This window comes from Pezoporus occidentalis, unplaced genomic scaffold, assembly GCF_034315485.1.
Source record: "Pezoporus occidentalis ecotype Australia unplaced genomic scaffold, CSIRO_AGI_Poc_V1 ctg19, whole genome shotgun sequence".
Classification (NCBI taxonomy): domain Eukaryota; kingdom Metazoa; phylum Chordata; class Aves; order Psittaciformes; family Psittacidae; genus Pezoporus; species Pezoporus occidentalis.
This window is the reverse complement of record NW_026913748.1, coordinates 3,484,380-3,510,793: the sequence shown is the minus strand read 5'-3', so window position 1 is coordinate 3,510,793 and position 26,414 is coordinate 3,484,380. Positions and strand designations below refer to the sequence as shown.

The window sequence follows — 26,414 nt, the reverse complement described above, 5'->3', positions numbered from 1 at the left end:
AGACTATTACCTGAAGCCAGAAGACCCGCAAGTTCTCCACCATCTGTTACTGCTTATCGGTAAGAAAGCACTGTGCTAACCTGCCAACATAAAGCTGACAGGTGGTGTTTGCATCTTCTCAAAGCACTAACTGAAGGAAACAAATGGAGAAATTTCACTGAAGCAGGCAAGACCAAGCATTATGAGAAACAAGAAGGAAAGTGGATGTAAAAACAATTTTGCTTTCCTGTTCTTTAATTTTTCTCTCTCCTATGGTTCTCTAAGCATTAATTTTAGTAGACATTTGGGTCTCTATTCCATTAGAGGATATCTCCAGAAAATATCTTAAAACCACATGTAGGTAACAAAACAAAGAAATTTACATATGAATTTACTTCAAAAAAAAAAACAAGTAAAGGAAAGCGGGCATTCATCTAGTGCACAGTCTTTGGAATAAAAATCAGAAACGTGCAATCCATTATGGCACTCAGCACAGCTACAAATGTTGAGGGGTAAAGTAATCAAAAATACCAAGCAGCTAATGATATTATTGTCACTTGTGTTTGGAAGACAGGTTTTGAACTACCAGAGCAAGAGTCTGAATGGCAAAACACTAATGATATTTTTTGAAGAAAGTTACTCTTTGCATCCAAACTTTGTTTAGCTAACTGGTTTTGAAAGCTGCTGGACAAACACCTCAGTTCAGTTTAAGTCTACATTGTGGTGTGCTGTTCTCTGTTGAGATGCCAGAGCTTGCTCTGTAATGTGGAGGACATACAGATGTGTTAGCATGTTGCTCTGGCTGGCATAACCCACCCTGCCAAGAAGCCCAGAGTTGCTCTGTTGTAGCCAGGTGTGCTGTACCCCACAGCAAGATGCTCATGCCTTTGCATCACACTGTGCCACATGGTATACACACACCATCCATGTTGCATCTAGCTGCCAATTAATCTCAGAACTCCATTTACTGCCCTATTCCCCAAAAAGGTGAATCCTTGCTATGAAGGCAGCTCTCTTGACAGGGTGCAGAAAGCACCTCCCTCCCTGCCCAAGCTCACCCAAGTGCATCTAGCAGGAGAGCAGGGATGGTAATCAGGAACAGAAATAGCACCTCTATAGCAGTGGGAAGACCCAGAAGTGACCTTCTGGTTGCTGCTCTCTGTGTCACCATTATAAAATGGCTGACAAAAATAATTTAACTTCAATGACGCTACTGTAAAAAAAAAAAAAGATAAAATCAGATCAGGAACCCTCAAGCAGCCATACTGAGGAAAGCTAAAAATGTTTATTGTATCATACTCAATCGTTCTTAGGCCAGACAAAAATTCCTAGTCAAAGGCCCTAGTTTTCTTGCATATGGGCTGTGCTATCCTTTAAACACACAGGCTGAATTTTCCCATAACAGGTTGCTGCCTCAGGATGATGACGGTTTTTTCAATTTGAACAAAAATACTTCAGCTGTAACCCAAAACAAAACCAGAAGAACACATTTTTTATTTGGTGTTTAAAATATTCAGGAACCTTTACTTTGATCTATTTTTTTTTTGCAGCAGTATCTTTGATTTGGCAGAGGACAGGGCATTCTGTAACAGACAAGCACCTTTTGTTGTCCTTACGAAAATCTGCTTGAACCTGCCCAAGCTTTTGAAATTTCATGTCTTTCATGCCTTCTGCAGTTTGCTCTGAATTAGAGCTGAACTGCCCAAACACCTGCACCAAGGCCGAACAGGTCTTTCCCAACAGTTACCAGTCTGGGCTGCTAAATTCAGGCTCTGATGAAATTAAATGAAATTAAGAAGCCTGTTTCTGTCCTGCTGCTCCTAATCACAGCCACATCCAAAAGGAATGAAAAATCCTTTTTTATGAAGATGATGAGATACTAGCTCACTAAGAGAATCAACTTAGGTATACAAAGAACTAAAGCCAGGCAAGAAAGGAGGAAAATCCTAGGACTGGGATTTAAAGTGGGACATTGGGGATAACGATTATAAGATAATAGAGATAAGGAAATCAGAAACACTTGCTAAAGTTGCTTGTCCGAGGCAGGCACTCAATGCTCCTGTATTCCCAGTTCGTAAACGGGGCCAGCACAGCATCCAGGATGAGACCAAGCCACTGCAAAGAGCGTTCATGAAACGCTGACCACTTACAGTATGGTGAAGACAAGCAAGAAAACAAAACCATAAGGCCATCAGTAATTCCTCATTCGTTGCATGGCCTAAATAATCTCATGAGAAACACTAATATCAAATAGCTTTTCACTCAAACAGCTGTGGACAACCTGTGCACAGAGGGAAGCAGAAATTGCATGGAAAAACAGTGTGCAACTGTGTAATTAAAGACTGAATCATAATGCACATGCACAAGCGGGTGGGAAAATTAACGTCTTAGTGTTGCCTAACTTTTGCATGTTTGATTTTGCAGGCCTCATAGCACTCCTTTTCATAGGGCACAAATGTGTGTCCAGTATGTAAACAAACTCTCAGGGCTGTAATTCAGCATTGTGCTCCCAAAATGGAATAGTTGCACCCTGCTGAACCATTTCCTTGCAGGTGCAGCCATCAGCTGGTGCACTTGGATCACAGCAAGGATAGTGGTCATCTGGAGTACTGCTACTGGGGAGAGTGCCCAAGCCCAAACCAGATTTATTCTCACTCTATAGGAATATCCCAAAAAGGAGCTGTAAGAACAGGCCAATTTCTACAAGCAAAGGATTGACTAGAAAGGTAATAAATAAAGTGTGAACAGTAGATATAGCAAAAATAGCCTTTAAAAGAAGATTGTAGCTACTGCACACGCACTAGCACTCACAACTTGCTGTAACTCAGAGGAAGGGAACCCAGTCAGTCACTAAGGGAGCAGGTTCCAACATCAAGCTGTCAAAGTGTTGTTGCAGCATCACTGATGGGGTAGAGGAAGAAAAAATGAAAAATCTCAACTGTGTCTCCTTTTAAGGCATTTAAATTGGCTGCAGTCACCTAACCCAGCTCACACGCCATGCTCCAGTTCAAGCCAGTTCTCCATCTTCCTCCCATAACTCCTGCCTGCCAATAAAATGTGATAACAAATAATGAGATTCCTATAGTCTGTTTATGATACTCAAAGCACTGCGTGAGCAGTTCAGAGGCTTATGATATGCATTGTTTCCTCTTCTTGCAGAGATATGCTTTTGGTTTAAATTATTCCACCTCAAAGCCAACATAATGACTCAAGGATTCCAGGGCTGACTGTACTGTATTCACTTCCAGAAGAAAGAAAGGAGGAAGGTCACATTTTACTTTTGCATTACCTATAGAAAAGCTTGTAATTAGTCCAGTTGTTTGATATTAAATGTTATTTAATAAGAAGTGAAAATTTAATTTATGATATAGCAGGTTTTGTAATTTTCACCTCCTCTGCCTGTGCCCTGAATGCGTGTGGAGGAGCAGGGGGAACAGAAAACAGATATATCAAGAAATTGAACACCAGCATATCCTAGGAATAGCTGCATTTCTGCTCCTAATGCCAGCTTCTCATCTCCCTAACCAGTTTTTCTTGGGTAGCATGTCTCATTCCCATCTCAATGACACCTCATCCTCAAACCAGGTCTTGGGATACAGCACATCGCTCAGCCACCGTTATCTTGTTGATAAAACTAGGATTAGCTAGAAGTCCTCCTTTGGGGAAATCAAGCTGTGGATCACATGAAAACAGAGCATCAGTTAAGATCAGTCAGTCCTAGGTGCAAAGCAGAGCAAAAAGTACTGAGAGAGGGGAAGGGAAACAACAAACAACACAAAATGTCTTGCTAGCATGATCTCTTTACATCACCATAGATGGATGTGGTTTACTCTCTACATAGAAGAAGCCTGTCTGTCTTCCCTTCTTCCTATGCTTTAAAATCTGTCTTATATCGACCCACAATGCTGCCAAAACCATCTTGTGAAATTCAGCAGAAGGTCAAACCAGATCACCAAAACAAATGCATCTCTAGGGCTTTAGGATCCACTTCCTCCTCCCAACACCCACTTTAGGAAAATTATCATATTACCTTAACACATACAGTAATATGTGCAATAGCCTTGCCAAGACTCCATTTTAATAGATCACATTCTGTTCTAAATCAATTAGTTATGCATTTTACTCAGAATATTCCCAACTAGTTATTCCCTATAACCTAGTAGGCAGTATATGAAGCTAACAGTTTGCAGGTTTGTTGCCAAAGTTAATCAGCCCTCCATACTATAACAACAAGTACAATGAGCAACAGACTAAGGAATGACAAAATACGTTCAGCAGGAGTGTCTTTGTGCTGCAAGTCAATTTTGTCTGAGATTATCCCATGAAAAATGGATTTTTTCCTTTGCTGCAGGAACTATCAATTCACACTGTGGCATCAATTCTAATGCAGCCATTTGGCTGAATCTCCTCAGAAACATTCCTGTTGCTGATCCATGTAGACTACTTTAAAGGAAACACATGACAGCAGCAATAGCGGGTATGATTCTTTGTGACAGCTCTGTTACCGATACAAAAATCCTAGCACAACTAGAAAATTTCCATCCCAGTTCAATCTGCCAGCCAATGCATGTCCTCATTGCTGAGATTTCCTTTCCTTCAGCATTAATTCAACCTACTGCCATTAACATTTTTGGGGGCTACTGCCCTCAGTTATATTTATTTATATAACCGCTGCCTACCACTAGCAATTCACGCTAACAGTTGAACTCAATATACAAGCAATCTGGCAGTCGATGTTACAAAATACCTTCCAGCAGTACTTAATCTGCTATCAGGTGTCTTCAGTGAGGGAACTGTGGTTCTCCTGCAGTAGAGCCCTGGTTAACAATTTAGTTTGCTTCAAAATAAAAGGCACTATTTTGAAAGAGGTGTACAGTAAGGTTTTCAAAAATGACAAATTACTTGAAAACCTAAAAATAGCCTTGGGAATTGAGTGCAATCACCATGATTTGGCAGTCAAGCCTAGAGTTAGACCTTCAGATTGAGGGCAGAGGCGAGAGACAAGTGTCAAAGAGGGCACAAGTCAAGACCAAGGAACTCAACGGGGACACAGAGGGTGGGAGGGAAGGACAGGCTATGTGACAGGCTCGAACCAGGCAGTGGCCACACAGCAGTCTGACCTCACAGCCACTATCCATCCATGTCCTGGAGATCCCTCTTTGGGGACAACCCAGGACAGTTCCTGACAGCTGTCAGCAGCCCCACAAGCTGCTGCAGAACGTGATAGGGAGATGCAGCTCCTCACCCATGCCAAGACAGTGCATGGGGAGACCAAGTTTTAACAAGAAAGTGAGACCTCTTAAACAGTGAGGGTTTGGGGTTTTAAGCTGCTACCTGTCTGTGTCCACACAGGAAAGCTCCATTCCTCTGAAAGTCACAGGAGAGTGCACCTCCTGTGTGAAGCCCTGGCTGTGGATTTAAATACTTTCTTTAAGCCTCACCCCAATCATCTAAAGGTGTACTAAGAAAGGCAATGCCAGTAGAAATATTAGAGTCCAGATTAATACTGAAAGTTTAAATTTATCTCAGAAGTTAAAGTGTTACAACCTCCTTTCTCAGCATGACCTTACTTTGCCAAACAATTTGTTTCCTTAACCATCTCTACTTTCTCTTTAATTTGGAGCTTCCAGAAAAAAAAAAAAATTAAAACCCCTCCAAAACTCCATAAAATAAAGCATATCCTACTGCATTTAGAAAAGAAGAGCAAAGAACATAAATATTTGCAATGGTAATGTAAATGAGAGAGAAAATGCAAGAACTACTTTGACATGTAAGATCTGATGGAGTCCTAGGTGATCCTTTTGAGGTGTTTCAAAGTTCATTCCATACAGGTTTGGTAGGAGAAGGGAAGGATATTCCCACTGAAGAGACCTGAAATAAAGAGCCTTGATTTTTCACTTAGGCACTTTGAGCTCTAATGAATTGTCTACACACGAAAGAGTAACAAATGCAGATATCACATTAGAGGAATGAAATCTGTTGTCATCCCCCCCCCCCCCCGAAAATAAAAAGTTCCTCATCTTTAATAGACACACATATGGAATATCTGACCTGTCAAGTTGCTTTAAATTGAAATGAAATCCATTAGTGCCTATAGAGTCTTTCTGGAGCGCAATGTGTTTTTCCATGTCAAAAGTGCTTTATAAAGCATGATTTAGTTTCCTTACAGGCCTCTACCAGTGCTCCCTCAAGAAAACACAAGTGACTTGAATATTCTCCTTATTTTCATTACTCTACTCGTTATTCACCACAGAGATTAGACTCTGTATCCTCTTAGTTTACTTCCTGTGCCAGTTTCAATCATTGTCTTCCTCCCTTTCAAGTCATCTTCTCCTGCCTTACTTATGGAAAGGTAGGTAAGCACAGCTTTTGCTCCCTTTACCTGCTTATCATGTGGGCCAAGAGTCAAAGCAGGGGAAAGAGGGAGCTGAAGTATAAACACTGTTGGAGAAAACAGAACTGAGCACTTTAACAACAATAAATCAAGCAAGGCAATAGCTACCCGAATATATGCCTATCACTTGTAGCAATCACTAACAAACCCCACTGCTTGTACCACCTTTCATCTCTCCCAGACCTTTCAAATTCAGAACAATTATTGCGTATCCCACTTTTGGTGGTATAGAGCTAGCAATACATTGGTTTTGTGGGAAGATGTTTTTTTTTAAGTACCTACCCACAAAGATTGGAAGCAAGTAGGTATGTTGCTTTTTTTAAGAGCAGAACTTTCTGTCAAAGTATCTATTTTCTCTCAGTTTGACGCATTACCTTATGATACATAAAATGCTGGGAGGTTGCTTTATGCACTGCGTACACCTGAGAAGGGTTCTGAAAATGAGCTGGAGAAGGGCAGGTCCTTGTGTGAAATTTAAACAGAAGAGAGGAAATCCCATGTAATAAATCTTTCATGTGAATTTTCCAGGTTGTTCATTTCAGGCAAACCAGAATATCCTTATTAGTAATGACTATCAAATCCCACTCAGCTTGCACCCCCACTGTGAAGAAAAGAATTAAGCTCCCCTAAAACTTTATTTATGTATATCTTAGATGAGAGTGATGTTTAACAAGACCTATAGCTTTTCCTTCTCTAGGCTGAGGTCGCTGGGAGGAAAACATCTCTCCAGCCAGCTAAAGCAATGAACCAACCATTCTCCAAGCCCTTACTGCTAGAACAGAGAGGTGAGGGGTGCCAAAGGCAGAGGTGCCAAAGAGGTACGAGAAACATGAGAGCAGGCAAAGGACACTGGTTGCTCCTTTGACTGGTAGTTGCATCCATGAATGTGTCCAGACCTGTTATACTAAGTGGGTGCCACCCACACCATTCTTCAGCTGCTCTCAGAACAGGACAGAAACAGCTTGTGTAGCACCAGCCTCCACTCACTCAATGCTCCTATTTCCATAACACACATTACCCACTCCTCTGAAGGCCTTTACTGAGCAGGAGTCATCAAGCTAAGGGGGAATGTTCCAAGTCCAGCAATCTGGTCTGTTCAGAGGATGAGGAACCATTTGTTCCAGGTCAGCCCTGGACCCCATGGGGAGTGGGGACAGCATTCTTCCCCCAGCACACCAGTACCAGGAAAGGTTGTTTTCCATGTGCAAAGACAACCTCAAAAGACCTGCATGAGGGCACAGAGGAACTCCTTGAAATGAACAGTGAATCAGAGACAATAAAATCTGATCCCATGCACCTTAGCTTTGATACTTTATACACAGCTAAGAATTAATTCTGGTTTTTAAGATTTTTTTTTCTCCCCTCCACATTTTTTCTTCTAAGGCCCATTTTTTCCTACGTTTTGGGGTTTGGTATTGGTTTTGGGGGTTTTGGATTTGTTTTTTTTTTTGTTGGTTGATTTTGTTTGGCGGTTTCTTTATTTTTATTTAATTTTGGGATGGGGTTGGGGAGGGTGTATTTAGGGTTTTTTCCCTCCCCACAAACTGTTTTGCATAGGCAAAGCAAAACATTCTTTTTTGCAAGTCTGCAAGACAGTGGGATCATTGAGATCACCATTAAATAGATTAAGGTACCTGAAAAATCGCAAGATCCTCAAAACTTTCATCTTCCTCATGGGAGCTGTATACATCTTGTCATATGACTGAGGGGACCACCTTGACTTCTCCTTCAACTCCAGCTACAGCCAGTCAGGGAAGATGCTCAAAATAAAGAGTGTTTTGATTGTTCATTTTTTAAGGAAGGAAAAAACCCAGAAGATTTCTGAACTGGAAACTACAGCAAAGAGATGAGGTTTACAACAAGCCAATGTTTTTTTCTTTAAACCACATTACTCTTCCTTAATGTAACAGCCAAACCTCAGAGGACTGGTGGAGGGCACTGTGTACACATATACAGGAACTGGAAAGAACTTTTCATTGTTTTTCCTGGAAACTCTGTGCCGGCTTCTTTAGAGAGTCACTTTTTGGCATGGATCTCTAGGATGCCACATGCTGAAGAACAAGTGGATATAAAGTGAGCTCACTGGAGTCAATGATACTGCCTTGCAAAAAAACTTCACTGCAACTTTGACCAAAAGGCTACTGCTGAACTCCATGCAGATCAGTTTTTTAGCTGGTATAAACTGAAACTGCACAGCAGAACAACATCATGCGATGGCCTGCTTCATGCTTTAGTTTTGCAATGAAGGCTAGAGCATCAGGAAAGTGAGGAAAAAAAAAGAAAAAACACAACAAAACAGCTTCTATTTCTGTTCTTTTGCTTTGCAAACACAACAGAGATCTGACAGATGTAACAATGTCCTTCTTTTAGACTGATCTAAGTTATGAAGTTTGGGTTTTTTTCTGAGAAAGCGCTACATGTCTTCAACAGCAAAACTAGAAGCATGTGGGTAAAAGGATTATTTCAAGTTCAGTGAACTTTCTCTGCAGTTCCTAGCTTGTTTTAGGCCATTAAACCACACACAAGCACAGCTAAAATTTCAGCTTTCAGCACAAATTGAAACACTGAAACACAGCAGGAATTATACATAAAAACAAACATGCTTCAGAACAAAAGCTTGAGGCAGAAGCAGATTAAGGTGTTTTGATGCAGAGTTTTGCAAGGCATACACGTTTTTAGTTAACTGGCTCCACATTAAGAAGTATGGGGTCCCTACAAAATATTTTGGGGAGAGTAGAGTAACATATCAATTAAGCTGGCTAATAGGGAGATGCTAGGAGAGTGTGGCAAGGGTGCTCTCCATCTCAGCTCAAAATTCACACACAGTTCTGTTGCCTCTGCAACAGCAAGTGCCTCCATGTCTGTACAACCTTGTGTGGATGGATGTCAGCTCACTCAGCATGCCGAGCCACTCTGAGCTAGTGGGATCCAGCGATCCTGCTAGTAGGGGAGTTCGGATCAGTCTCAATCATGTCAATATGGTCAGCTGGTTTTCAGGCTCAAGCTCACAGCCTGTACTAGATCAGGGCAAAAGGCAGAATAATCTCACCTCTGTCTCCTGTAGACAGATCCTAAGACTGAGACAGACCAAGTGTTTGCCTAAACCAGCAGCTTTTTCCCATAGTCAGTTGGTAATGGATGGTATAGAGAGAGCACAAGACCATGGCAAGCACAAAGATATATTGCCTTCTACATCTTGCCTTCAGCAAAACAAAGCTTTAGTCTCCTTGAGATGGACTGTGACAAATCCTTCCACTTCATGCTTGCCAATGGATTTTTATAATGTTAATTTTCCTGGTTTTTATATACAGGCATGTTTGTCTCCATGGCACTGTGTGGCAATGAGATCCGCCACACAATATTGAATTGTGAACAAAAATAATTCCAATTCTTCTAGACCTGCTTGACAAGTTTATTTGATGCTCTCTAACTCTTACATCATATGAAAGACTAAATTAGCCCTCCCTACCTGCCTTCTGCTTGTTCTTCATGCCATTCAAGCTAGTACAGCTTTTTCTATCAAGTCTTCTCATTCATAACCTGTTCCATTTCACTGATCAATCATTTCACTTATCACAATCATTTTCTGTAGAGCCAAATATCTCCATTTATTGTCTCAGACTTCTTCCAATTTCAAGCCCTGTAGACTCCATTACTATTGCTCCATTTGCCTTCTCTGACTTCTGTTTGCTTCTCTGAGCAATAGGCAGAAATATTCATAGAATTATCTACAGTGACTACTAAATCTCTCTCCAAATGGGTAATAACTAATGCACAGTCCATCCTTTCCTGAGTTAACTGCAAAGCTGAAGATGGAGAAAGGCAGTGCTATCAATACAGAATTGCAACCCACATTTTATAGTCCAATTCATTCACTACAAGTGATCCTTTTGCAAGTCTATGATTAATTCTCATTTTAAATAGCCTAGAGACAAGATTCAGCACTCCATAGTTTATTTCTTATTTCCAAACAATTTCCAAAAGCACGTTTAGTAACAACCACTTTAGCTCCAAGTGAATCCTTGATAGCATCCTTCTAAATCAAAAACCGATCACTTGCCTCTAGGCTTAATCTTTTATCAGTTCTTAGACCAAGAATCTTCACCCACAGACCAATGCAATTTAGTTTCTTCCAGAATAAGAATGTTGTTCAGAAAGAAAACGGAAAAGGCAGCAAATGCTGATACATTATGTCAATCAGATCATAAAATAAACAGCTTTGGCAAGGGAATCAGAAGTAGTGTGACTAAATACTGCCACTTCAGTCCATCTACAGCCTCAAGCAGATTTACAGTCAAGCATAGGGATTTGTCTGCATATCAATAGTAAATCCAAATCCCTGGAGGATTCACAGTTACCTCAAAGCTCAGATGTATGGGAAATAAAGCAGTAGACACTCACCCCTAAAGCTGCAACTTACCACAGCTCTTGCTCACACATTATTTACTGGTGATCCAAAGAAGGTAGTTGTAAAAGAGCAGTAGTTTTGATAATTCCTGGAACGTTTTGGGAGGTTGAGTTGCAAGGGGATGACATTCCTTAGCAACATGCAAAATAAATATCTGCCTTTCTTACAGATAAAGCTCAAATACTGTATAAAACAGAGAGGTAGCAGGCATTACTCAAGGTTTTCTCTGAGTGTATTTAGATTAAATAGACTTAAATATTTGCAGATTAAATGCAATCAAAATGTGCCTCAATAGGTGCTTCCACCAGACTGGAGAGACATTTATGCTGCCTTTCAGCTACCACTTAAGTGTGACAGTAACTGCTCTGCACCACTTCACCAGCGAGGCCAGCATGTCTGAGGTGTCCACAGAAAACTGGGAATAGCTGCACAAATGAGAAGTGAAGGTGCTCCCAGCCTCTACAGTATGAAACTGGAGGATCCAACAAAGAGACTTAAATTATTGTAGCCCACTAGCAAGGCTTCATGAGAAGCACGTACAATGAAGAAAAAAGCCTGGGAAGTCAGCTGCACCTATTTTTTTATTCCTCCAATCCCCCTCAGTTCACTGGGCTGTGCAGACAATCATTTCTTATACAGCCCAATAGCTCCATTTGTTGTCTCAGACTTCTTTCAATTTCAAGCCCCGTAGACTTCAGTTCTGCATTGTTTTAAGAGAAGCATTGTAAATCTATTCAAATTCACATGCATATCTGAATTAAAGTGCACTTCTGAGGCCTTTCTTACCTTCTCTCCTTAAAACCATCAGTATCCCAAATCTGAGAGGAAGAATACAACTATAGATCTTCTGTCTCAATGATTTTGATCACAGAAAGGACAATAAAGACTGAAATTTGGTTTCCATTGAAATATATTTAAACAGTAATGAAAAATAGTTATATAAAAAGGAAGAAGTCCTTCTCTTAAGGATGAAAGGCAAAAACTGTTGCCAGCACAGTTCTTCTAATGCAAACAGCAGAGGCAAGAAACTTTTTCTGGTAACAGTAAATAGGACATGACTACAACAATGAAAACCCCGCACTGTGCTAAATAAAACAGCTATAACCTGAGTACACCTCGTGGAACAGGAAGTACCATGGTTAACTATATTTTAAACCTTCCCCTCTGCAGGGCTGAAATAAAACTGAGAAAGAGGTCCAAAAGCATGCCCAATAATTTATAAAAGAACTGAGACTCATGCCGACCAGGACCAAGAAGCGCTGAGCTATAACTAAATCCCAGAACATATGGATTTGTTCTATGTTTAGGAACACCAACATTGATATCAGCAGAAACATTTTCAGAAAAGCATTTCCTTCTCACATTGGGAATGGCAGAAAAGGATGCAACCTGGAAAAACATCAGTATAGATCAAGTCAAGGATTTATTGACTCTATAATGACAGCAGTTTTGTATTTTCCCATAGAATGTAATCCTTAACTGCTCAAGGTCCTACTTTGTTCAGATAATACTCTGTCTTCAGTATACAGGAAATAGCCATTTATTTACAAGTTCACCAAAATATGAACTGACCCCTAATGTCAGTGAACTTCTAAGCACTAAATAGCAAAGAATCAGTTTTGTTCTGTGACTAATTTTAGGCACATCTTTCATGGAAGTCACATCCCAACACAAGGTCTGCTGGCACAGGGGGATCTATATGAAGACCCAAGGAGATAAAACCCTCAACTCTTAAATAATTCCACTATGCTAACAATTTTACATGCTGATTTTCTCACCTAAAACATCCTGCAGAGCTCATATTAGGTAAAGTAGCTATGCAAGAAGGTCCTTGTCTACTTCGCTTTGAAGTAGATGAGATCCACCATCATCATCAGGAGTGATAAGGAAAGTCAACTGAGACATCAGACCCACTGTTTGAATAACAGGAGCTTCCACAGTTTCTCACATTGCTCTCCTTCCCGCCTTAATTTATCTCAGCTCACCTGGCCCATGGGTGTTAGTTTTCAGCCTCATCTCAGGTGAAGGCAACGTTGCACCCATATCACACATATCTTCCCTTTGGGCAGAAATTTTTGCCATCTGCTGAGTGTTTTTAGTATTGATTTGTACTAGCCACACTCATTTTGACACCACCTGCTGAATACAGCAATTAGAGGCACATTCCTGTTGTAAGTAAAATCTCAGATCTTACACTCAGAGGGAGAAAATGAGCCATTCATCATCTGCTCTGCCCCTGTATAACAGCGTTTCAAAAATATCCAGATAGCTGGCTATTTCTCTCCTGTAAAGGGGCATAAAACCCAACCTAGAATTCTAAAGGATTAAACATAGCAACCTCTATATTCTTTCCATGTCCCCATACCTCTAATGTTTTTGCTAAAAGCACCATCTCCAATCTTAAAAGAATCTTTTCAAACCTCATTTAAGATGGCAGTTTCCCCCTCAAATACAAGACCACATGCACTGCTCTCAGTTCTTCACAATTACATACATATTCACCAGAAAAGAGAGCAGAGAAGTAACAACATAAACCGTTTCAGATGCTTTCTTTAAATCAGCATAACAAATAAAGACCTCTGGCAGTACAGCACTGCGCTCCTCCTAGGAGTTCTTCTCCAGTCAAAGCACTCCAGTGATTCATTCACAATTCAGAATGATTAGACCAACATTTTCTACCCTGAAGCTGAGGGAAACCTTGAGTTAAGGGAATTTCAGTAAATATGGAAACACCTGGTGAGTTTTATTGAAGATCAGTGCAGGCAAGGCAAGAGTAGGAGTAAACCAAAGGTTTCCCACCTCAGTGCTGCATTTGATTAATTATAGTGAAAGTGTGCTCTTTCGTCGACTATTTTGAAGTACAATAAGATTATTACAGGAGAGGCTGATCCCTCAGAAATTGCACAAGAACTGGGTGAACCCAGATAGCCACTTACATTTCTGCTTTACTTCCTTTATGTTCCCCAGAAATCCCTTCTCCTGTCTTTTTTCCCTTTTTTTCCACAATTATAGTAACACTGTTTGAATATTCTCACCGAAATATCAACAGTGACTTTTATTCCTTGGAGAACTCCACAGCTCCAGAGCACATCACTATATGTGAATTTAGACCATTTTTGCCAGCATGCATTGCTTGACATTTAGAGAACGTCACCATGATACATAGTCCCTGGTGCACCGAAATCTGCTTGGAGACTTTTGTCCTTTACTGTCTCTACCATTTCTCCTCTCCCTTTTTTCAAATGTGATTTTACTGCAAATAAAAACCGCCCTGCTGACAGGTCTATGAAATGCTCTGCTTTTCCAGCACACAGGATGACAAATGGATACAAATTCCTACATTCAGCTTTACCTCAGTGCATTGATATCATAATGTAAAGGGATCACAGCCCCCTACTCCCCCCCCCCCCCCAAAAAAAAAAAAAATAAAAGGAAGCGGATGCTTAGGATCTAAAGTCCAGAGTTCTTCATCTCCCATTGTTCAAACGCCAGTTGGATTGCCATTTAAGATCAGTGCTAAGAGAATGGGGTTGAGGTGGCATCTAAGAGTTAGGTGCAGAGGTCCCCAGACTCCTTTAAACGAAGCCACAGCACTCTGTGTGTATGCGCTTTTGTGTGCTTGCAGCATTCGGCTTGGAAGCAAATACCCATCTGGAGTTTTAAGAAAACATGCCTTGACTGTGTTCATCTTAAAGGATTTGGTTGCATTGGGGTTTTTAGAGACTATTTGAGTGTCAGGAATATTTGATGAAGCAGCCCGCTGCATACAGATCTCCCAGAAATCAAAGAATAAGGATACCCTGATGAGCTGTGTTCATCCACCTCCAGGGTGAGATATAAAATGTAGAGACTGCTTCAGACCAAAACAGACATAAACTTAAGAACCAACTACCTGAAATGAGCATTCCATTGGCAGGACAGAGGTAAGAGCTGGCAGAAGTTACATTCACTTTCTAATTCTTATTGTCACCATTGCATGATGTGCACTCCAAGTCCTGAGATGTAACTTACTCAAAGAAAAGGTCTTCAGTCAAGTCTGCTGCATCACACAGTCATTATTCTGTGTTCATATACAATCCCACATGTGTTCAACTTCATTCTTACGAAGTCTAACAGGTGTAAGATTCCTCATTTCAAACAAAGTGGTTATTTGACCCTAGACTTACATCCTGCCAGCTATCACCCTCCAGTCATTCAGTCCTCATGTAGCAACAAAGCAGCTTGCCCATCTCCTGATTTCCGGGACCTTGCTGTTCCAGTTTGGAGGTAGGTCCCACACTGGTGCTTTGTAAATTGTCACTAACAGCTGCTGATTTTTCAGGATATATCACATGTCCTCATCAGTACCTCTGCTATTTCACACTTGATTCCCTGCAGTAACCCGAAACAAGTATCATCCGGTCTAGGTGATCAGCCACCTCTCAGGTTCTCAAGTTGCTTTATATAAAACAGGCACTTGCAGATCAAACCCCCAGAGTATTAAGAGTAAGTAATACAGAGTAATGTTTTGTTCCTGATGTAAGACTCTCAAATTTGCTTGCCACAAATATTTCCATATGAGGTTAACATGATTTTAAATTTATTGTATTGGGAAACTGAAGTTTGCATCCAGATTACCACAAACGCAGAGTTTGCCAGCCTGCATCTGACTACAAACTGTTGCTGGCTGAAAATCTTGTAATGTGAAAATAGAGTTAAGCTATTCTTATAAATTAAAGGTTCCCATCAGATGTAGTTTCTTCACTTCTTCCTTTCATTAAAAATCAAAACAAAACCAAAAAAAAAAAAAGGAAAAAAAGATAAATAACCACACAACAAAACCAGCATGAATCTAGCTTTTGGACAATCAAGAACTGACACAAGAGTTCAAGAGTTTCCAGTGTAAAGCAATTACTACCATCACCTCTATGGAGCTATGGCAAACTAGATTTTCAGTTATGGACCAAGTGGAAAAAATGCCTTCTAATTGCAGTTAATTAGACCTGTTATTTTCTCTTTAATGAGACGAGACTAAAACTTTTAAAGATATTCAGCCTAAAAGCAACTTATGAAATGTTGGCCATCATTAACATATGCATGCATTTTACAGATGAGGAAACCGACATATGTTGTATCCACCATTTCTAAAACAGGGGGAGTGAAAATATCACTTTGTATCACTTACATTTTAAAAGTTAATTTGAAGTAAGAAGTTCAGCAAATACACTGGCTTGAAAGGGACGTTTTCAAAAATGACTGTGCGCTCAACCTGAGCAAATTAGCTTTGCAGTCTCAATGTGGGCAATATTTTTTAGAACACAGTAATATACCCAATTTTAAATTTTATGCACATTCAGAAATTACATAATTTTTCACTAATACAGTCAGTAAACACAGCAGAGCATTTTTCTCCACAGGGAATATCATAATTAAAGCCATTTAAACAGGTGATACTGGTAACAAAGCCAGAATTACTCCGAACTGTCAGACCTGGGAACATGCTCAGCATCCCTTGTTCCCCCTTTTCTTCAAGGTTTACAATTGCTCCCAATATTATTTCAAAGGGAAAGGGATTCTCAGTTCTCTTTTTGTTTGCTTGAGCTTTTGTTTTTTTCTTAGGGTTTCAGCTTATCAGTAGTGCTGGATAAGCCTGATTAGAACAATGTGACCAAAGAGGCTTCCAAAAGCATGCATTCAGACAATATTGCACTGCTTACATCCATGCAATCTTCCTGGAAATTGAACCCCAAAATGTCTGAATTTGGTTCAAGAATTCATGCTTTTCCAGGAGTTTATTTGGAATTTTCCAAGCTTTTTGCCTGCAAGATCAGTCTACACCTCCCATGAGAACCAGCTTTCCTCCTGGGCGCTTTGCTACTTGACTAGAGGCACAAAGGGAATATCTATGCTCAAGGGAATTCTACATCCCTCCCCACGTAGGTCTGTCAACATCTCAAGGGAATGTTGGCAAAGGTCTATGCTTATGAGAGAGAGTCCCCATGCTGAGAACAGTGGATACACGGAGGCAGAGAGATTAGACTGGAAAACAACAAATCACAAACTTTCTGGTACTGAAGGGAGGGTTCTAATTCCATAGAGATGTTTCAGCAGTGAAAGTTTTGTTTTTAACTTAGATGACCAACACATCAGTATTCGTTAGTAGTCATTAGAAGAATTTTTTTTATTGGAAAACAAACCTGCTAAGGAAAAGGGACAACTTCCTAAATACTATGAATTCAAAATGAGGCATAATTCTCACACACATAACACTTACTACTTTTTTTTCTATTGCCTTGTAGATGCATATTTCACTGAAAAATGACTGAGTGCTCAAACAAAAAATGTAACTTCACAAGTCCAATTCCTTCATGTGCACACTGCTATTTTCCCTACATGGACAAGTGCAAGATGTGAAGAACGACGTCCTTTAAACGAAACTACAGCATCACAGCAACAAGACAGTTACAAGCTTCAGATTATTTTTGAAAACAGGCTCTCCAGAACAAAGTAGCAGTTGAACTGTAAGTGTCTTGTTGCAAACGGGATGCAATCCTACACAAGAGCTGAAACCAGGGTTGGAAGAAAAGTTCTTTAATCAATTGTCTGAAATGTTCCATCTTCGACAGATCAGTTTTAAATTGCTAGCTGAGGGTAGAGAATTATTCCCCTGCCTCCTTTAGAAGTGACAAATGAAAGCAATTTTCTGCAGTGGAAAAAGGGAAGAAGTTTTCAAGATTCATCAATACATGTCAATATGGTATGAATATAAACCTCTCTTTGAATACCTCCACAAGTAATCTCAAAGTCAGAAAGTAATTTTTCTGTTACAAGAATAAAACACACTTAGCAGAGCTTGCTGATTAAATAGTTTAAGTCTAGAAATCTATCTCCAATTAATATGATGAAGTTCCTTTTTTTTCCTAATTAATGAGCATTATTCATTATGAAACTTTTTTTGATTTGTTTTAAGAGTGATTGATGAAGTGCAACCGAACAGCAGGATTCCCCTGGTCCATGCTCAAAATGATGCAGAAATTGTTGTGAAGATCACACAGGAAAATAACTTCCTGCCATGAGTGTGTACCTGGGAAACGAGGGAGAAAGTCTACAAAGGCAGATGGAGGGTGAAAAAATCCAGCCACAAAGACAAGAAGAACTTCACAGGAACCAATGAGGGCTGTAGCTAAGCCTGATTTAAAGCCCCCTGCAGACAGCAGCAGTCTTTCCAGATCCATCAGGAAGCCCTGAATCAAACCTTCTGTATTGCATGGCAGAACTCTGTTGGATTTGCAGGTGAGCTGAACCCCTGGCCCCTTGTTTGGCAGAGGAAGGGATGTCTTTCCAAAGACTCCATTACCTTTTGAAGAGAGTACTATTCCTTCCTCCTCAGCCAGGGAAAAACAAAACAATTTTCTGCGATGGAGACCCTTTCAAAGGGGAAAGAAAGGGTTATGCATGGGCACCCAAGAGGAAGAAATCACAACACTCAGGTATGAGAGCCACCCAACAGTAGAGAGCTACTGATTTCCAGAAGCTTATTCAAACATTCATTACCAGAGCCTAGGGAAATGGTGTAACTGATGACTACCACCAAAACAACTGGCATTTCTGAATGCATACCATCCCATCCCATCCCTCCTTCCTCCCATTCCATCCAATTCCTCCTTCCTTCCCCTCTTCAATTCCCCTCTCAATTCTCCAGCCATTTTCCCCAGCACTGCTTGTGCACAGAACCGAATGCCATGAGCAAACATGATCCAGTACAATCAGTGAACTGTGTTGAATACCGAGCATCTAAAAACATTAGCAGATACAACACAGCATCATTTGTGATGATAACTGTCATTCCTCATGTATTTTTAGAAGAAGGAGATCTATAAAGCTTGAAACACATTAAGTGCTTGAAGCTGGCAGTCAAACAAGACCAGCATTATGTTACTGAAAAGCTTAAAATTCAACAGTTCCTGCAAAAGCCCACTTACCAGCTATCCAAGGAGCCTGGCATGGACAATTTACACCTGTTCTGGTTCCTGCTGCTTTTGCAAAAGAAATCCATGCATCCCACACTCATAACTTGTAGGAAAAGAAAAGAAAAAAATTAAAAATTGAATATATATATATATATATATAAACAAAGCTGGAAGTCCAGCACCTCAGAGAGCCAGGCTAGATAGGAAAAAAGAGAGGTGTTTAATTTTTGAGGAAATCTTCTCCAGTTTCAACTCATAAGCCCCTTCCCCTGCCTCCCACCACAGTATGTCAAACTGGATCAGGGAAATCTAAAGCAGGAGGAAGGAAAGAAAAAGTATCAAAGGCCAATTCTTGCAAGAGAAATGGCACTTGCGAGCTGGTCAGGATGAGTCTGCTGAGATGATGTATGGCTACATGGGGAGGGTATATGTGCACATACATGCACACAGACGTCAGCCCCTTCCTGGGAAGTGGATTAGGTGGCAGATGGTGTCAGAACGTGAGCTGCTGTCAAGAGCAGAGTTCACACTGTCCTGCTCCTCTGTGCTTAGAGAGGAAAGCAGCAAATACGAGCCAGCCAAAAAAAAAAAAAGAAAAACATATTTCACAAAAAAACAACCAACAAAAAAGCCAAAACTCAAAGGCCGATCAATAGCTGACAATCAGTTTTAACATTGGCAATGGGTGGAACGATGCCCCTTTGCTTGCTTCCTTCTGCTTACAGAGCCAGGGTCTTTACAGACAAAATACTCTCTGAAATGGAGGCAAAAGAGGAAACACAGGCTTTCAAGTGAGAGAAATGCCAGAGGCTCAGTTTTTCCACAGGAAAACTAGAACCTGTGATCACCAACCCAAATATCAGAACCGCGGACAGAGAGCGGTAGGAGAACAGGCAGCTTAAGGTCTATTAAAAACAAAGGAGGGGGAAAGGGAAAAAAACAAAACCGAGAAAACCCCCACTACTTTTGATTGTCAACACAATGAAAATAAATGAGGGAAATAACATTTGGGAAGGACGTACTAGCTGAAAGCAGGTACAATGACTTTGTGCAGGCACCTCTGTTGTTAATAATTATTACAGATAATAAGGGTTTTCAGGCTGAGAAAAAAGATCTTTTTCAGTTCCTAAAACCTCACCTCTCACTGTCCTGACACCTACCTCCCCTTTTTCTCCTCTGAGCACCTGCTTTACATAGCTTTCCTTGTATTATCATTAGCTTCATGGATAATTGATAGCTGAGCTAGTCCAGCTGATGCTAAGAAAAGAACGACAAGGTGGTTAGACACACACCTACTATAAATAGACACACAACATGGCCAGCGTTTGCCAACATCTGATGATGCCTTCCCTCCTGGGTCCTAAAGTTAGCTAGCTTCTGAAAGTCAGGGAAGCAAAGGAGAACAAGGTAAAATGCTTTCAATTAATTTTGCAGAGGTTGAAGGGATAAAAATAAAAGTGGGGCTTTTATGACATGCTAAAAATACCCACTCTACGGAACCTTTGCCACAGTTTGCAAGGCACAGTTTAAAAGCCTTTACTTTTTCCTTTTTTTTGGTGGCAAACATGAGGCTCAAGAAATTTAGCTGGTGCTGGGGTCTTTGCTGGCAGGGCTGAAAAGGGTTACTAGAAGATCTCTTTGCTGAGCACAGCGTGTGTGGGAGCTAGACAGAGAATAAAGCAAAATTCAATTGCTCTAAGCCCCAAGGTGTCTCTGCAAAGCATAAGTGCTCATGCTTGGGAGCTTGGAGGGCAAAGGCTGTCAGTCAGGAGTGCAGGGGAATAACAGCTGCCTCTGCACAGCTGGCAGGAGGCACAGGCTGCCTCAGGCACTGAGTCAGCAGCAAAACCTCCAGCCTCATCACTGGCTGGTTCTGGACACTTCTGGGGCAACCTCCTGACCTGCCCTTGATCCCATACACCAGAGATAGGCTTCCAGCTGGAAAATCCTTTGTCTTGCTTGGCCCATCACCAAAGGTTGGAGGAGATATGCTACTCCACTATGCAGCTGCCTTCTGACTATGCTTTCTTGCTAGTGACCCTCCCCACTGCCTCCTTCAGTCCTGCAGTACAGAGATTACCTTTGCACGGTTCACCTGGCAGGCTCACCCCACCGCACAGCTCACCTCCCAAGCCCTCCCCATTCAGTCTGCAGAGCATACAAAGAACAACCTGACTTTCAGAGCAATCTGTCCCTCAACAACCAGATGGTATTTGCTGCCTTTAATCGGGGGAGAAGTGCTGTTAGCTTCCTTGGAGCATTTCTACCTCTGTCTGTGGAAGTTAGGCACAAGCATGTGCCACTCTGCACATTTTGTCTCCCTTTTACAAGAAGCTACCCTAACACAGTGTAAACTCCGATATTACTTGTTCTTGGATTAGGGCAAATGTTTTTCTATTTTTGTCTTAGTCATTCTGTCCAGTTGCACTTTGCAGATTGATCCCCCCCCCCGGCAATGTAAAATGCTTATTTCTGGAAATCCTTAGTGCCTTCCCACTACAAACACTAATGCAGCCTGTTTCTATTTGCCAGGTCTCACTCACCAACAGCCAAATAAGTTCCATCAGTACAAATAAGGCAAGCAGCAGTTTAAAATTCCTCCTGCTTAAGGAAAGCAGCTGCAGCTAAGCATTTGCCCCAGCACGTGCTGAGGATCAGCACCGGTTTTCCTCACAGTAGGTACCACTCTTTTCAGAGGTGATGAACTCACACATGCATTCAGGTCTTTCTTATTTTCTTTCTTGGTGGTAATCTCGGTCTGAAAGCCATTTTTGACTGCAGGAGTACAGCTATGTGAAGATAATCAATTATTTGTCCCAGTTCTCAATCAAATATTGAGATGGAGAAAATCTGGCATTTCCACTAGAGAAACCATGTGTCTCTCACAGCTTACCATGGCAGAGCTGTCATCACTCACAGTGCCCAGTCATGACACAAGAGCAGCATCTTAGACCACAGGGAAGGGGTAAACAAATTGAATCTAAGCCAAGTCTCCATGCAGCTCAGTGACAAGCACTAGGCACGCAACGAGAACAGTGGTACAAAGCCACACGAGCCTGGGGAGTGGGAGGAGGAGTTTTTCTTTAGAAAGCTCCAGAGATCTGCGTGAGGTGGAGGTTTCATCTTGAGAAACTTGTAGCTTGAAGCTACAAAGAAAAGCTGCATCAGGAGCCAAAGAAAAAACCCTCCCTTTTATAAAACTGCTTACCCAGCTGGTGCTGCAGGGCAAGCACACAACTGGGGACACATAGAAGAAAAGCATTCAAACAGATTTTCCTCTTACCAGCCAAAAAATACACACCAAAATGGAAGCTTTAAATATTTAACGTCCAAAACAAACACGAGAATGTCCCAAAACAGGAGTGCTGGTTCAACACAAACCAGCAGCACTCACAAGTAAGACACTAGAGGTTTTACATGCAGCTGGACCAATACCAGCTGAGGACAGGTAAAACCCATTTAGAGATGAAAGGATACAGGTTCACTTTACAGTAGCAGAGAGCCAGGGATCAAGTGGAGAACAACTAACCTTCCCAGTCTTTGTTACGCTTGCACAAAGTGGTTAACGCCACCAAAAGAGTGGAAGGCAGTTTAGCAGGGATCAGTGCTAGGAGTCTCAATAGATTATGCTCTTATTTTGAGATTATGTAAGAGAACAAATTAACCTCCTTTATAAATCTTGGCTTACTTTAATAGATTTAATGGATGTCATTGGGTAGAAATCCCATTTTACATTCTTTTAATTTCCATACTGGTTGTCCTCCTTACAATGAAAGACCACTATTTGAGATGCTGGGGGGAGAGCACTGGTGCTGTTAACCACACGATTAAACCTTCAGCTTCTTGACTAGTGTCTTGCTCATATAACCACAACTGAAGCAATCACCATCACAAGATCAGGAATGGCTTTCCCACAAGCTCACACCAGCAGGAGCCATTGGGATTTTCCCACCCTTTCGTCTAACAGATGGTATTGTGCATCTCCCCAAGATCATCTGGGTATTTTCACCTTCAGATTCCCACTCTTGCAGGGACCCAGGAGGGTGGCAATGTCTGACATGTCAGATGGCTCCTTGTGGCATAGAAGTCTTTCAAAAGTTGTGCTAAAGAGCTTAATCTTGCTACAGGGATGTAAGTGTTCCTTACAATTTGCAATACACAAAAATGTGTTCCTCCTCCTCCCCAGATCCAGACTGTGAAATTGTTATATGGTTACCTGTGACCATAAGGACAGGACCCAGTGGCCAGCACAATCCCATCCAAGCTTTTATTCCCACACTTTATTCCCTTTTTAATCTTCATTGTTTTTTTCACCATCTTTTAAAAAATTTTAAATAGGTTTTTGACAAGCACACAAGCCTGCACACCTCACACAAGCAGGCATTTTTCTCTAGCTTAGGCAAAGGTGTGATTGATTTCCACTCATGTTCAGCCCACCACTGAAATTCTGCATTTCAGATGTAGTTCTAATATAACACCTAATTTAACTTCAAACAGTGCTGAAAATCCAGAAGTTACTACTAACTAATGCAGAATCCCAGTTCCTTCTGTATACTCTGCACTGGAATGGAATATTTCCAGATGAAGGAAAAAAGTAATTTCCTAACAAAAAGGTTAGTAAAAGTTGGAGGAGTGATGCTCTAAAACCTGCTCCTGACGGTGACAACTGTAGAAGGAAATCTTCTGACTAGAGGTCAGAAGGGGCAAGGTGAGACATCAGGTAGGCTGAAACTAAGGCTAGGAAACAGAAGCCTTGCTTAGAAATATAGTCACACCAGTATTAAACTCCATACAAACAGCTCCAGCTGAAGATGCCCCAAGGCCTTGCCCCGTCCACCACTTACTCTGTTGACTCAATCTTTGATGATAAAGGCTATAAATGGAAAATTTATAAAAGGTCTGGTAAGCAGAGGGGTTGACTGGCTGAAATCCCCTCTAGAAGAATTCCTTCTCAGTGCTTACAAATCAGAGCGTGTATTTGGCACTTCCCTCTCTGATTAGCCACAAGTGAGTGCCTAGGGTAGGTGTCACAGCTTTCCTTAATACACTGTTTTGCTGGCAGACTAGAACAAGGGAGAAATAATATGTTGCAGGCTACACTCATGAATTCATTCAGAGCACAAGATGCATTGAGGTCTGGTGTAAAGTGGTGGCATTTCTAGGCACATCACTGTTGCTGCAAGAACAAATCTCTGCAAGATAATCCCATACACCCTCCTGGTTTTTGCTATTACTGGCTGGGCAGCTTGAGCTAACGGGCATTTCCCTGTAGCAATGCTTGCCACAGCTTGTCATGGCTGCCCCAGGGCAGCCAAGACAAGCAAGAGAATGACAACGGGCTCCCTCCCAAGACAGTTTGGACGTCAGTCACAGGACAAGTTTTGAGCATTATAGGGTTATGTACTGTATGTTTCAGCCTGTCAGCCACTCCAGATATACAGATCGCATCTGCTTTTTGAGGAGAGCATTAACTGCTACCACCAAATTCAAGTCTTTAAAGTCAGGCCTTTGTACAAATTACCCAAAACCATGCATGCTACCCACTACCCGTGCTACACTAAGGGCATGCTCTGAACAGCAGAAACACATTAGAAACTTGAATTTAAGTGTGCCCTGACCCTAAATTTATGTAGCAAATGTGCGGACAGAGGCAGTGTGGAGGACATTTTTCTTAGCTTGTCAAGACAGGCATACCCTGTAGCTCCGGAGATTCCATTTCCTTTGGGAAAGGCATTTGTGTCCCAGCTGCTTACTTTCATGGAGATGGGGGTTTTTACAGGTTCACAGGGAATACAATGATAAGCTTATACAGGAGCTCATGGGAACATATCTCTCTGAGGAGCTTCTAATGGCACAGTGTCTGCACAGCAACACACTGTCACCCTTGGATTTTCTTCCCCACTCCACCCCTTCCATTTCCTTTTATTTTCCCACTTTTTTTTTCTTTTTATAGCTCTATTCTTTTTTTCCTGTCCATCTTTTTTGATGTCCACAGCTCTCCAATTAACCTCAGCTCTTCCTTTTCCCCACAGACTTTAAAAGGAATATTATGTCTCTCTATAAATCTTTGCTTTCCCCAGGTAATAGGATATTTTCTCCATTCCCTGCTCCCACCTTTTGGTATTCTCCCCACACGTCTCTAATTCAGTATTCTCATTACACTTAGTTTCTTTGCCTACCTTCTTTCTTCCACCCTCTCCATTAAAACCTCCTCCTTCCCATTGCCTTACAAATATCTCCCTTTCTTATTCAGTTCTTTTTCTCCACTAACCATTTCCCCTTCCCCTTTCATCCTGTTCAGTTCCTACTCCCCCATTTCGTTCCTACCCACACAGCACACATTGTGCCTTTCTCCCCCCGACCCAGTTTCAAAACTTCTCATTATATGTCATTTTCCTGAATTCTATTCAGGTACTTGTATTAGCCTTCTCTGGGCTCAAATGCTCCCTTCACCATGTTACTGCCTATTTCTCATCTCCTACCCTTTTCCTTTCCCCAGTCATTCCTCATCCACCCTCTCCATGTTTAACTACAGTAGGATAAGTCCTCTTGTTAACAGTTTTAATCTATCAAAATTTTAAACATAAGTTTTTCTGATCACTAATAAAGCCCCTGCATCCCCTTGTGCTATTTACATATCTGTAAACTCTATGCATTCCTCAGTCTTGCTACATGCAGTCTTCTGCTGCCACTCATCCCCCATGTGCTCTCTTAACCTGGGATGAGCCATATAGTTTAACCCTAGATGGCCAATGCTCCAGAAAACAGACACACATTGTATCACACAACTCAAACGGCTCTTTCTGGTGGGACAAGCTCACAACTTGCTATTTACTCCACGAATACCAATATCAGCCCAATTTCAGACTTCAGTAGAGGTTGACTGACAGGCTCTCTCTCACACCCTTGCCAGCACAAACTGATGTGTATCTGTGTGTGCATACTCCAGGATGAACAGGGAATGCTGCCCTGTATCTACTGCTCAGCAGTAACATGAGCTCTGATGGAAGCTATGCCAACCACCAGATGCCAAAGGACAAATACAATTCTTTCTCAGTGTGAGGTATGGTTTTTTTCCAGTAGACAGAAGGGCATGATTATAACGAGCTATTAAAAAAATAAAAAAATCAAGAAAGTGAGATCAACAAACAAAATCCAATTAAGGAAATCACTCAGTCTCCCAGGGCTGGAGCTGATCAGGAAGCCATTCAGTAGGACCTTCCATACAGAGTCTTGAGGTTGTACAAAGATGGTTATTTTCCATGCAGTGCTGATCTCAACAAAAGCTATACTTAACCTCTTTCGGCCTCCTCTCACCCTTAGAATCAAATGACTACATGCTTTGGCATTTTAACTCCAAATGGAAAAAACACAATACCTGGTGAGAGATGTTGTTCTCAGCAGGAAGGCTGGCATCAAGAAGAGAACACACATAAGCATCAAGGCTCTTGGAGCTACTTCAGCATTGTGGCAAAAAAACCCAAGCCAACACATCCCACCAACGCACCAACAAAACAAAACTGAGATTTTAGGTTCTCTGCTGAAAGAGCAAGTTTGTAAATACACCTATCCTCTCTGAGTTTGAGATGGGGTGGTCTGAAGACCAGAGAAGAAAGCTGGTCTCCAACCTTCCTCAGATCAGGGAGAAGCAGCAAAGCTCCTAGGACCTCCCAGAGTAGGGGGT

General features: G+C 41.4%; 1 protein-coding gene across 5 annotated transcripts in view; it reads right to left on the bottom strand.

Annotated features, from left to right (window-relative positions):
• DGKI (diacylglycerol kinase iota) overlaps positions 1 to 26,414 on the bottom strand; it is a 206,078-nt gene that overhangs the window by 148,689 nt on the left and 30,975 nt on the right. The window contains exon 1 of one of the 5 annotated variants that reach the window (XM_062616483.1): positions 18,743 to 18,763. The exons of the other annotated variants lie outside the window; for them this stretch is intronic. The gene's annotated coding sequence lies outside the window, so the exon portion shown is untranslated. Of the gene's footprint in view, positions 1 to 18,742; positions 18,764 to 26,414 lie in introns of those variants that run through there. 5 annotated transcript variants of the gene reach the window in all.